Source organism: Pinus tabuliformis, chromosome 1_2 (assembly GCF_031772625.1).
Source record: "Pinus tabuliformis cultivar Carrire ecotype Pingquan chromosome 1_2, CPIR1, whole genome shotgun sequence".
NCBI classification, from domain to species: domain Eukaryota; kingdom Viridiplantae; phylum Streptophyta; class Pinopsida; order Pinales; family Pinaceae; genus Pinus; species Pinus tabuliformis.
The window spans coordinates 1,078,341,047-1,078,354,752 of NC_142298.1; the positions used below are offsets into that span (position 1 = coordinate 1,078,341,047).

The 13,706-nt window shown below is 37.9% G+C and overlaps 2 pseudogenes; one reads left to right on the forward strand and one right to left on the reverse strand.

Annotated features, from left to right (window-relative positions):
• The first annotated feature begins 6,967 nt into the window (after positions 1-6,967).
• Positions 6,968-7,165, forward strand: LOC149209871 (small ribosomal subunit protein eS28 pseudogene; annotated as a pseudogene).
• A 1,712-nt stretch (positions 7,166-8,877) lies between these two features.
• On the reverse strand, positions 8,878-9,697 carry LOC149209872 (calcineurin B-like protein 3 pseudogene; annotated as a pseudogene).
• Positions 9,698-13,706: the final 4,009 nt, after the last annotated feature.

A 13,706-nucleotide genomic window follows, 5' to 3' on the forward strand; every position in this document is an offset into this window, starting at 1 on the left:
TATTGCATTTCAACTTAATGAACAACAAATTCATTACATTTACCTTTACTGCTGTAAGGAAAATTTCTTTTGCATGTGCTGCTGTTCAAAACTTCTTGCTGCTGCATTTTTTTTATTTGCATTGCTGTGTGCTTCTCCTTCTTGCCATCATGCTGCTGTTCATAACTTCTTGCTGCTGCATTGCCTCTGCAATTTGCACTGTCGCTGCCTTTTGTTTCATCATACTGCTGTGTGCCCATACTCTTGGCACTTCATTCTCCACAAAAAAAATAACACATGCTGCTGCCTTTTCTCATGCGCCCTTGCTTCACACAATCTTAGTCTTCATTTTTTTTACACAATGCACTACTGTGCAATTCCTTTGGCTTTCTGCTGCCACACACATTCTTATACATCCAGTGTGCATTAAAAATCTGCTGTCCTTGTTTTTCTTTATGCATTTCTTTGCATGCTGCATTGCATAAAAAAAACATTACATTTTTTTTACTGCTGTGTGAAAGAATTTCATTGCATTCTCAGCCACTGGGCATTTACGCTCTGCTGCGTTTTTCCTTCTTCTCATTTTCTTCTCATTGCTTTACTTTTTCATTCCCAATAGAAAACATTTCAATCTGCTGTGTATTATACTCACTCTGCTGTGAGTATGTTCTCTCATATTACATAGAAGGAAACTACCTTCCATTGCCATGCAAAAATTCAAAACTGCTGTTCATTCTAATCCATGTGCTCCAAATTTTTTTTCCAAACTGCTGTCTTATGTTCTATCTTCCCACTGCTGTGAGGGTCTCCATGCTTTGCATTTTTCTCTTATCTCGCTGCTGCTCTTTACATTTCAGCGCTGCCATCTTTTCTTCTTTATGCATTTCTGTGCATATTGCATAAAAACAAAGCAAAAACATTGCTGATTTCATCACTACTGCATATTACCTTTCAGAGGGATGAACAAAGATTTCATTTGCAACTGTTGCGCTGCAATACATCCTCCATCAACAAATGACTGTTAATACAGTTCAGCAAACAAAAAAAATTACAAGCTCCCCTTTAATGTATGTTTTATCTTCTTTCAACAGACTCTTCTCAAAACAAATTTAGATCCACTGGGGAGTTCAAGGGGTTTTCAGATTTCCTTTCCTTCCTTCTCCATACTTGTGTAACTTTCTTCTTTTGCATGGGTCTAGCTTGTGTAAGAGCCCATGTCAAGTTACAATCTCGTGCCATATGCCCAATGTTATGACACTTGAAACATTCAACATTATTCATGAATAAGAATTCATGATTTCTTCTTGTGAAGTTATTTCTTGGAGATTGTCGGGGACCACAACATCTATCTCCATGAAATGCTCTACAGTCTTTTGCCATATGACCAAAGTTTGAGCAAGCATAACAATAACCATAAAATGAACCTTGGTACCTGGGAGACAGAGGTTTCCTTGATGTACTTCTGAAGCCTTGCTGCCTTGAGATCCTTTGATGATCACCATTGCCTCTTGCCTTCTTGACATCAGCTACATTTCTTCTTGGAGCTGGTTTTTTACTTGGAGGAGGATTTCTTCTATTGCAGCCTTCATTTTTCTCCTTGCCTTTGCTGGAACTAGGAGCATCACCATCTCTTTCTGGCTTCTTCACATCTCCTTTGCTTAAAGCATCCTCATCCTTGTTTGAGGATTCACCTACATACCCAAGTCCTGATTTATCAGATGGAGATCTGTGATAGCTGAGCATGTCATCCAAAGCTTGAGAGCTCTTCATGATCTTGTTCATCCTTTCAACCTTCTTCCTGAGGAGGACAATCTCTTCTTCTAACTTTTCACATTCATTATTTTTCTTTGCTAGTTGTCCCTCAGTTTCTTCCTTGCTACGAGTAGCTTCAGCTGCTACTACTTTGAAGGAGATAATATCTGTCTTCATTTTGGAGATTTCTTCATCTTTTGCTTGACTGCTCTTCATTTTCTTTTCAGCTCCTTGTGTCTGCTTCCTGACTTCTTGTAATTCGGACTTAAGGGAGGAGACCTCTACCTTGTACTGTCCAATCTCTTCCACAAGCTTATTCACTTTCTTGTGTCTTTGTTCAAGTTGACTTGTCAAGGCATCTTCCTGCTTTTTTGCTTTGTTCAACTGATTTGTCATAGACATGACTTCTTCATGATGCTTCCTCTTGCATTGATCCAGCTCCTTCTTGAGCTTGGCAAGCTCTTCATCCCTTTCCTTTACTTGAAGCTTGATGAGGTCAAGCTTTTCATTCTCAGCTTCTATGATGGGTTCTTCTTGACTCATTGTCATGGTCAGTGCTCCCTTTGCATGAAGGTCATGCAGTCTGTCCCAAATATCCTTTGCTGATGTATATTTTCCTAGATTCTTCTTTACTGAATCAGGGAGTCCATCCAACATTAGTTTTGCTGCTTGTGCATCATACTCCATGGATTCTTTATCCATCTTGCTGTCATCAATCACTGACTCCCAGACTTCAATCCCCTCAGACATTAGGAAAGCCCTCATCATTATTTCCCATACATCAAAGTTTCCATCAAACTTTGGGGTTTCAAATAAAATGTATTCTAATGGATTGCCTTCTAGTTTAGTAGAGGGGGGAGACACATTTTTAACAGACCTGGAGGCTTTCTTCTTTGACCTTGCCATTCTTATCTAGGCTTTAAATACTTGACTGTGTTTTCTTTTAAATCACTGACTGTTCCTTTCACAGTAACAGAAAGGAAAGCTTTGAAAATTACCTTAACTCTTTTGGCTGTGGCTTCACACTGCTGGAGAGGTTTGACTGCTGCAACCACACCTTCCTTCAGCTTCTTTGAGTCTTCAAAGAGCCTGGACTAGCTCTGATACCACTGTTGGGTATTTTTCAATGGGGAAATACCAAAACCAAACAAATTTAACACCACAGAGGAATGCTCTGTTTCCTTTGTTCCAGGATCTTTGCACAGGGAACCTCTTAAAAACAAAATGACTCAACAGTCTATTACATAGCCATAAAAATATTTCTATTGATTACAATATAAAGCCTGATACAAACTTCATCCTCTTTGCTGAGAGGGATTCACCACAAAAATTTCAACCAATAAAAAACTACTCTGTCTCCTCAGAATTTACTGAGCTGGGTTTACTGCTGTAAAACCCATTTTTACATTACTGTTGTAAAACAAATTTTTACACAGACTTACAAAAAAAACGCTCCACCATTTTCTTTATGCACTGCTGTGCAAAACCACACATGGTTTTTGCTACTCCTCTGTTTTACTATGTCTCACAAAAACATTACAACCTGTTCCATGTAATTTCTTCGCACTGCTGTGCATTTTTTTCTTTACAAAATCAACAGAGGTCTACGCATAAAAACATTCACATTCACTTATGCATGTCTGTGCATCACAATAGTTTTCTTGCAAGTCAACATGGTTTTTTTCAGCTGCAGCAAAAACTATTTTTACGCACTCTCATATGCGTTCTTCTTTTCACCATGCACACTGTGCATTTTACAATTTACCATATATGTAACCTACGCTGCCCCCTCTATTCCTTTTACAATAGTCCACATATAACAACCCCAGAGCACACTTTATTTTTGCCTTGTTATATATGTATTTAACGCTAAAACACAATGCAAAAAAAACTACGACTCCCAAAGAACAAACATTAAATTTACATGCCGTAAAAGAAACTTAAGAGTTCTATCCACCACTATGACAATTTATTAAATGCGTTAATAAAACCTGCGGTCAACCCAACTTGTTTTTACTCCACGCAAGCATTTAAATCGTTGCAGGCTCGTATGCAGGTAGGAGTGGCGGTCAACAGATTTGAGTTTTCACTCCACGCAAACATTGATTTGATGCGGGTTGACTGCATCTTCGGAGATCGACGGCGGAGAACGAAGAGCCCCATCGGACGGCTGACAACAATATCGGAAGACATCATGTGACTGAACAATACCTCCCGAGAAACTTACGTTGCGTTACGTCAGTGGTAAACCACGTGTCAGCTCCATATTTTCTCGGAGCTCCTTGCCGGATTATTCCTTCATCGGAAAGCTGGTCCGAGAAGTTCCAGGCGTGTATGCTGAACGGATTCTGGCGATGTTGCCGCTGCGTTGAAATTACGATTTCAACAGAATCGAAACAGTAAATGTTTTTTTTTGCATTTGGAATGAAATTCAAATTACTGTACATGGAGTGGGTGGAATTACGAAGTCGTATAAATTAAAATTCTACTAAGATAGCCATCAATGCTGTGTACAAAATAAAAAGGAATTGAATTGTATGTTTTTCGTATTACATACATTACGATTGGGATTTGACTATATGTTTTTCGTATTACATATGTTGCGATTGCTTGTTCATTTTCATGTTGTGTTTTGTGCATATAGGATAAAGAAGATTTTCTGTGAAAAAACAGTGAAAATTAGCAATCCAAATCATATACAAATAAAATTCAAATATGTATCCAAACTCGCAGCATGACATTATCTTTTCCATCGTGTCATATTATTCTACTTCTCATTATTGTAATGTACAGAGTGACCTCCAAGTCAAGTGCTATGCAGAGAAGTTATTTTGCATTGATCTATAAGAAACAACTGATAAAAGCGTGCATGGATTTGGAAAATAACTTTTCGTGGGAGGAGCTATGAGACAACATCTCAAATTTCATAATTGAGCTATCATCACCATTTCCATTAACATATTATTATTTGGGGCGATTTTCATTGATGCGGGGGCGATTCTGAGAATCGCTGGGTGGCAGGGCGATTCTCAGAATTTCCCCACCAATTTTCCTCTAGGTATTATGATAATTCTCACTCTCACATGCAAGCGTGGGCACATGGGCGATTATGAGAATCGCCCTGCCACCCGACGATTCTTAGAATTGCCCCACCAATTTTCCTCTAGGTATTATGATAATTCTTACTCTCACACACAAACAGTAAAAGTACTCGCTCTCAACACGCCCGATACACACATCTCCGGCGATTCGGTGGAGTTTGCACAGATATCGGAGCATTCAACGTGAGCAATCGTCTTCGATGAAGTCATGGATAGCCGTGTGAAATTGGCAGTTGTGGTGAAAGTAAATGGCCGTACTGGATCATGTATCCTCCACCTGGGAGTGAAACACAAAGTTTGGGAACGATGTTGTGATATCTTTAGATATGGAAGAATCATGTTTTTTAACAGAGAAGGATGCCGCAGAACGAGACTCCTCCAATCATCCTTGTTGATCTTCCCATCATGTTTTGTATTCGCCTCCTGGAATGTCTTATCAATGATACTTTTAACTACATCATCTAAAAGGTTCATGCTAGATTCTGCAAGGGTAACTACGACCATTTGGGCCAGTAAGCACTATTAGTAAGCACTGTTTGGGGCGATTCTGAGAATTGCTGGGTGGTGGGGCGCTTCTCAGAATCGCACGTCCACCGCCTCACCACCAGTAGCTACGACCATTTGGGCTAGTAAGCACTGTTTGGGGCAATTCTGAGAATCGCCGGGTGGTGGGGCGATTCTCAGAATCGCCCCGCCGCTGCTCCGCCGCCAATTTGGTGGCGAGGCGGTGGCGGGGCGATTCTGAGAATCGCCCCACCACCCGGCGATTCTCATAACCGCCCCAAACAGTGCTTACTAGGCATCCAATCTGTTTTACACAAGAAAAAGCTAAAATGTAAAGTCAACGTGTTTTCTGCAAGTTGCTTCTACAAGGATGAACTGAGAACAATTATTGAGAATTTGCAGAACTTTCTTGCACCTTTAGCCATAAATATGCAATGATAATGAACACCCCTGCACACCACTGCATGCTACATTTTTGTGCATTTACGGCTACTAGATGACCATTGGAGTATAATGATGTATCCTCCACCTGGGAGTGAAACACAAAGCTTGGGAACTATGTTGTGATTTCCTTTAGATATGGAAGAGTCATGGTTTTTAACAGAGAAGGATGCCACAGAACGAGACTCCACTCATCCTTGTCGATCTTCCCATCATGTTTTGTATCCCCATCCTTGAATGTCTTATCAATGATACTTTCAACTACATCATCTGAATGGTTCATGCTAGATTCTGCAAGAGTAGCTATGACCATTTGGGGAGATTCTGCAAGAGTAGCTATGACCATTTGGGGCGATTCTGAGAATCGCCCGCCACCACAACTGGTGGCAGGGCGATTCTCAGAATCGCGCCCCCACTCGGCGATTCTCAGAATCGCCCAAAATAGGCATCCAATCTGTTTTACACAAGAAAAAGCTAAAATGTAAAGTCAACGTGTTTTCTGCAAGTTGCTTCTGTAAGGATGAACTGAAAACAATTATTGAGAGATGTATTATGTTACGCTAGTCTCTTTATCAAACACCATTAGTCAAACAAAGTATACGTTACGTATTGTAAAGTGAGTTGTTGAGATAGACTTTTAAGTGCGGTTCTTACAAAAATGTAAGAGTAAATATGCATGCATTTAGAAAGTCGTTGACATGGATTCTAAACTATGTCTATGTCGTAAATACAAGAAATGTATTTGGTTGTCTTCATTAGTCCTTTATTTTCTACAGCACGCAAATATAATCAAACAAAGTATTACGTTACAAAGCATTGTAGAGGGACTATTTTCTACAGCACGCAAATATAATCAAACAAAGTATTACGTTACAAAGCATTGTAGAGTGAGTTGTTGAGATAGACTTTTAAGTGCGGTTCTTACAAAAATGTAAGAGTAAATATGCATGCATTTAGAAAGTCGTTGACATTGATTCTAAACTATGTCCAGGTCGTAAATACAAGAAATGTATTTGGATGTCTTCGTTAGTCCTTTATTTTCTACAACACGCAAATATAATCAAACTTTTTTTTTCTTCCATTTTTTACTGAAGATTGTTATTGTAGTTTAGTGAACTACCTCTTTCAAGTTATTTTGATTGTCATATAGCATTAATCACTCAGTTTGATACATATCTAAGCAGGAAGTCATGGATACCAGTGTGAAATTGGCAGTTGTGGTGAAAGTAATTGGCCGTATTGGATCAAGAGGTCAAGTTACACAGGTCCGAGTAAAATTTTTGGATGATCAGAATTGACTGATCATGAGGAATGTAAAAGGACCTGTCAGAGAGGGTGATGTCCTTACTTTTCTAGAATCTGAAAGGGAAGCAAGGAGATTGCGCTAATTATGTTGTTTAGATTATAACATTGGACTTAAAGTGAGACAAGAATAACTTATATTGTTATGTGTTCTGTTTCTGCATTATTTTGTAGTGTAGTGTTTGCTATTGTTTTCGATGCAAAGGGATCAATGAGTGAGGCTATAAATGATCTGTGATATGTAATCCATAATTTTACAATTAAAGTATGAAGCCTGTCATACTTGATGGGGAATCGAAGTAGTAACTGTTTATTTTTGCATCTGGAATGAAATTCAAATTACTGTACATGGAGTGGGTGGAATTATGAAGTCGTATAAATTAAAATTCTACTAAGATAGCCATCAATGTAGTGTACAAAATAAAAAGGAATTGAATTGTATGTTTTTCGTATTACATACATTACGATTGGGATTTGACTATATGTTTTTTGTATTACATACATTACGATTGGGATTTGACTATATGTTTTTCGTATTACATATATTGTGATTGCTTGTTCATTTTCATGTTGTGTTTTGTGCATATAGGATAAAGAAGATTTTATGTGAAAAAAAACAGTGAAAATTAGCAATCCAAATCATATACAAATAAAATTCAAATATGTATCCAAACTCGCAGCATGACATTATCTTTTCCATCGTGTCATATTATTTTACGTCTCATTATTGTAATGTACAGAGTGACCTCCAAGTCAATTGCTATTCAGAGAAGTTATTTTGCATCGATCTATAAGAAACCACTGATAAAAGAATGCATGGAGTTGGAAAACAAATTTTCGTGGGAGGAGCTATGAGACAACATCTCAAATTTCATAATCGAGCTATCATCACCATTTCCATTAACATATTATTGTTTGGGGTTATTTTCATTGATGCTGGGGCGATTCTTAGAATCGCCCCACCAATTTTCCTCTGGGTATTATGATAATTCTCACTCTCACATGCGAGCGTGGGCACATGGGAGATTCTGAGAATCGCCCTGCCACTCGACGATTCTCAGAATCGCCCCACCAATTTTCCTCTGGGTATTATGATAATTCTCACTCTCACACACAAACAATAAAAGTACTCGCTCTCAACACGCCCGATACACACATCTCCGGTGATTTGGTGGAGTTTGCACAAATATCAGAGCTTTCAACATGAGCAATAGTCTTCGAGGAAGTCATGGATAGCAGTGAGAAATTGGCGGTTGTGGTGAGAGTAATTGGCCGTACTGGATCATGTATCCTCCACCTGGGAGTGAAACACAAAGCTTGGGAACGATGTTGTGATATCCTTTAGATATGGAAGAGTCATGTTTTTTAACAGAGAAGGATGCCGCGGAACGAGACTCCTCCACTCATCCTTGTCGATCTTCCCATCATGTTTTGTATCCGCCTCCTCAAACGTCTTATCAATGATACTTTCAACTACATCATCTGAAAGGTTCATGCTAAATTCTTCAAGGGTAGCTACGACCATTTGGGGCGATTTTGAGAATCGCCCCACCACCCGGCAATTCTCAAAATCGCCCCAAATAGTGCTTACTGGGCATCCAATTTGTTTTACACAAGAAAATGCTAAAATGTAAAGTCAACGTGTTTTCTAAAAGTTCCTTCTGTAAGGATGAAATGAGAACAATTATTGAGAATTTGTAGAACTTTCTTGCACCTTTAGCCATAAATATGCAATGATAATGAACACCCTTGCACACCACTGCATGCTACATTTTTGTGCATTTACGACTACTAGATGATCACTGGAGTATAATCATGTATCCTCCACTTAGGAGTGAATCACAAAGCTTGGGAATAATGTTGTGATATCCTTTAGATATGGAAGAGTCATGTTTTTTAACAGAGAAGGATGCCGCAGAACGAGACTCCTCCCCTCATCCTTGTCGATCTTCCCATCATGTTTTGTATCCGCCTCCTCGAATGTCTTATCAATGATACTTTCAACTACATCATCTGAAAGGTTCATGCCAGATTCTGCAAGGGTAGCTACGACCATTTGTTTCACCTCTTTTCTCCCAATAAAGCCTTTCTGCTTTAGGTCATAAAGTTGGAAGGAAAATTCTATTTTATCGTCTATGGGAGCATTTGGATGAAACACTGAGAGAGCACATGCAAACTCTTCAAATCCTAACAGGCCATTACGCTTTGTATCGAACAAGTCAAACACCCTGTCTGCAAAAAGGCTCTCCTTCTTGTTAGTCTTGAATAAGGCTAGTTGAAACTCTTCCTTATTGATCAGACCATCATCAATCACAACACTGCTAATCTTCTTAAACAACTCATACAGAGCTTCTACTTCACTAACACTTAAAACTGTTTCACTTGCTATTGTCTCGGGATCTTTCAGTCCTTGGACATTTTTGAAGACTTTTATATCAAACGACTGTACAAAACAATTTATCAACTTGCTGATTCCCTCTAGGCACTGCAACATGATATTTTCAACTCAACAACACTCTCCATACCGATAAAGGAAAACCCCGAGCAACTCCGCTCCTAACGACATAGAGCGTACACCGGCCCGTTCCTTGGAAACGATAAGCTTCAAAGGATCCGGTGCGCTCGAATTATACAATGCCCAAATTAATAAGTGCAAATTGTCGTAAATAGTTCGGCCCAGGATTAATTCAACATAATACATTTTAACACACATATATGTATAGTCTTGAAGTCGGAGAATCATATTTAAGATGCAACTTTTGTTTTTTTATTCACCTTTAAAATGGGCCAATGAAGTCACCCACTTGAATTATACAATGCCAAATTAATAAGTGCAAAATGTCATAAATAGTTCGGCCCAGGATTAATTCAACATAAACCGTTCGACTCAGGTTGCTTATAACCTTGAATCAATAATCGTTTGGGTTCATAAGAAAAGTGATATATATTCATTTTAAAATTAATCAATGTAATTAAAATGACCCCAGTACATGTATAACTTGACCCAGATATCAATGGAATGGTCGGTGTGTGTAAGTACCCGATGGGGGCAGGAGGTAGGCCACGTGTATATATATAGCCATCGACACTGATTTTCGCATTGATTTTTAAGTTAATCATTATTTTTTGAAAAAAAATGATTATTATTATTTTTTTGACATGAAATTCATAAAAAAAGCTATTATTTAACAATTTTTAGTTAAAATTATCTTATAAAAATTGTGATTTTGACATGTCAATTCTAGCAAAAAACTATCAAAATGTGTAGTTTTTTAATTATATTTATGTTAAAAATGGTTATTTTTATGTCCATTGTTAAAAAATATTGTTTTTTAGAAACAATTATTTCATGTAGATTGAAAAATTAATTAAGGATGTATAAATATGTAGAATATCGAAAATTCTAAATATCGACCTCCTAATTTAAAAATGCAAAACAATAAAAACCTCACTAAAAAAAGAAGTTAAAATTAAAATAAAAAACAAGAAAATGTGAAGAAAACGACCACTTCAAAAATGATCAAATTTACAAAATAATTATTTACATTTTATACATTAGAAAATTTAAAGCCAAAAAATAGGTCTTTTAAAAAAAGGGGGGTGATATAGAATACTCACTTTTTAAAATCAGCATGAAAATCACTACCATTCTAAAACGTAATGTACATAAAACTATCCTTCCCATGACATTCCTTCCAAAAACTATGCTCTAAAAAAAACATGTTCGTTATGCATCACCCCTTTTCAAAGTCAGGTCACTTTTTTGCTATCTCTACGAAACGGGTAACAATATCAGTTCCCGTTTCAAAGTTTGCATTGTTAGGTAAAAATGATGGTGAATAACTTAAAGCAAAAAAAGGAATGATGTGATTACCAATCTACTAAATTGGATACCTTTTACCCTTGGATAATTTACTATTATGTAGCCCAAAATTCCCGTAGCTCTATTGTGTTTATTTGTACTTTTTGGAAATTAATTAATCATTGTTCAACACCCCAATAATAATTTTTTTATCAAGGAGATCTCCTATAGTACTGTTGGTACTCTTGCAACACAACTGGTACTCTTGTAACACTTATGTTCTTTCCTGTAGAAACTCTGTTACTTCCTGTAGAAACTCTATTTTTCTCCTTTAGCATCTTCGTTTGCACCCTTGCCATTTCTTTTGAATATTTGCTTGCTACCCAAGGCTTTAGGGTGAAATTTTCAATCCTATAACACTCTTATTAAATTCCTGTAATAGTTTCTCAGCCTTCCTGTAGATTTTGCAGGCTTCCTATAGCTTCTTGTAGCTTTTCGGATCCCTCCTATAGTGCTACATGATCTTCTGGTAGCAATTACAATCTTCCGGTAGCAATCTACAGAGGGCCTAAAATTTGATATTTGAGCTACTAGGATGATCGAGAGTGGTGAGTACATGAGCTGCACACAACCTGAATCCTGTGGAAACTAATATTTGCATGCCAAGAGGTGGTGGGTCCACCTTTTAGTTATTTTATTTTTATTTTTTTTGTAGATTTTTTCCATTATTATATATATAAATATATATATATATATTTTTTTCAAATTTTCTCTATTTGTTTCATTGCATGCAAAATAAACTCAAAGTGCTTTGAGTTGGTCCTCACCTACCCCTTTGCCCTCCTTGTCTTCCATCATGAATAAATAATTACATCCTACTTTCTAAAGTCCTCTTCACTTTTGTCTTATCCTCTCCCCCATGTGCAGGTGTCTTGGTTGAAGTTAATTGCTAGATAAGGTGGAGGTTGCTCTTTTACTAATCTTGGCTATACAAAACTTTTCCTTCATACAATTGCAATGTTTTTCAAGCTAAAATAAGCTCATAGGAAAGGTTTAAAATATTTCATACCTGAGCCTTACCCTTGATGTGTTTTTGCAGGTGATATTAAGGCTGCCGATATGAATGTTGAAGTTTCAATTGGTGGTCCTCCAACTGTTACTAATGATCTTGAAGTTGCATGTGATAATTTTCTAGAGGCCCTCTAAGTTATCTTGCTACCACTGTTGCTCTACTCTTGATATGCTATTGATGTGAGTGTTGTAGCTAATCATATATTATTTCTAAACAGAGGTAAGATTGGTGTGCATGTCTTCTGAACTTGATTGCACCTTGACTGATGATGTTCTCATGTGTGTGCAGGTGTTTCTCTCATGAATGGGATGCATATGTTGATGGAGTGATTTTCTGAGGGTGATGAGTCCCTTCATGGGTGTAGACATTTCTCCCTCATGCTTCCTGATGGTGGGGAGAAAAAAATATCATAGATTTATTTTGATTGCACAAGTTACTTTAGGAGGAGTTTCTTCCTGTAGCAGCCTTTTGATCCTTTCTTATAGTATTTAGTTGGGCATGTTGGTGTTTAAGGGAGTGATGAAAAGCCATGTAAAAAAGGTTGGAGTCATGAGGAGGTAATATGAAGAATGAAAAAATGGAGAACAATGTTCTCTGTGTGTTTTTTTAGGCGGGACAGAGTGAACATTTTGAGCAAGTTTAGGTGAAATGGAGCGGATGAGTGATGAAAGTGGTGTTGGGGGACCTCTCTCAACCTTCCCTAAAGAATACATGACCTTTTGACCCCTTTTTCCAATTAGATCTGCCTCTTGTAGCTTCTTCTTGGCTAACCTGTAGCAATTTAGACCTTCCTGTAGCATTACAAGACAACCTCCTGTAGAAAAATTGTTTTATGTATATCTCTCAAATGGTAGACTAGATTGACCTGAAGTTTTTGAGCATGTTTCCATCATCTTTATGCACCTCCCCATAAAAAATCTTTTCCAGTGGATGCACTAATCTTGAGAAAAATTCAAAAATAGTTGTAGGTGATGGAGGTTGATTTCTCGAAAAGTGTGCATTGGAATTTTCTGAAATTGTTTGTGCATGTTAGCATCATCCATATTCATCTCCCCATGAAACATCTCATTAAATGGATCCATGTTTTTCAAGAAATGATTAAAACAATGTTTTGCTTTGTGTATTTTGGCTTCCTTTAGCAAAACAGAGTCCTCCTGTAGCATTTTAGGACAGCGAGGAAAATGAATGAGAAAGAATTGGAAATGATAGTTGGATGTTGGAAATGGATGAGGGTGATGGATTTACATGACTTTGGTCCTTTTGAAGCATTTGAGAAAAGGAGGAGAAAGCCCAAGTTTGACTTCCTTTGACTAGATTTTTGATCAATTTTTTTTCCTTTTGGTGCTAAAGTGTCCTTTGTTGGGTTGGTTATATTCTTTCCACGACTAGCCCACGTAGTTAACTGGGGGGTTAGGAGGGGGGGCAGAGCCCCCCCTTGTTGCGTTGATTGCATAGTGGGGGGGAGTCACAAGGGGTTTGACAGGTGCAGGTAACCCCACTCTATGGGGTCCGGGGCAATGCCCCAGAAAATTTTGGTTTTGGACCCTATGTTAGGTTGGGCGGACCCACCTATGGTTTGCTGTATGATTTTCACACATGTTTTTTGGACGCGATGGTTTTCGGTCCATGGTTTTGGACGCAATGGTTTTCGGTCCATGGTATTGGATGCTTCGGCATGTATAAATATGTATTGTAACATTGAAAGAAATAATGAAAAATCAAGCTGGTAGTCTCGGTTTTGGGATCCAGGGGA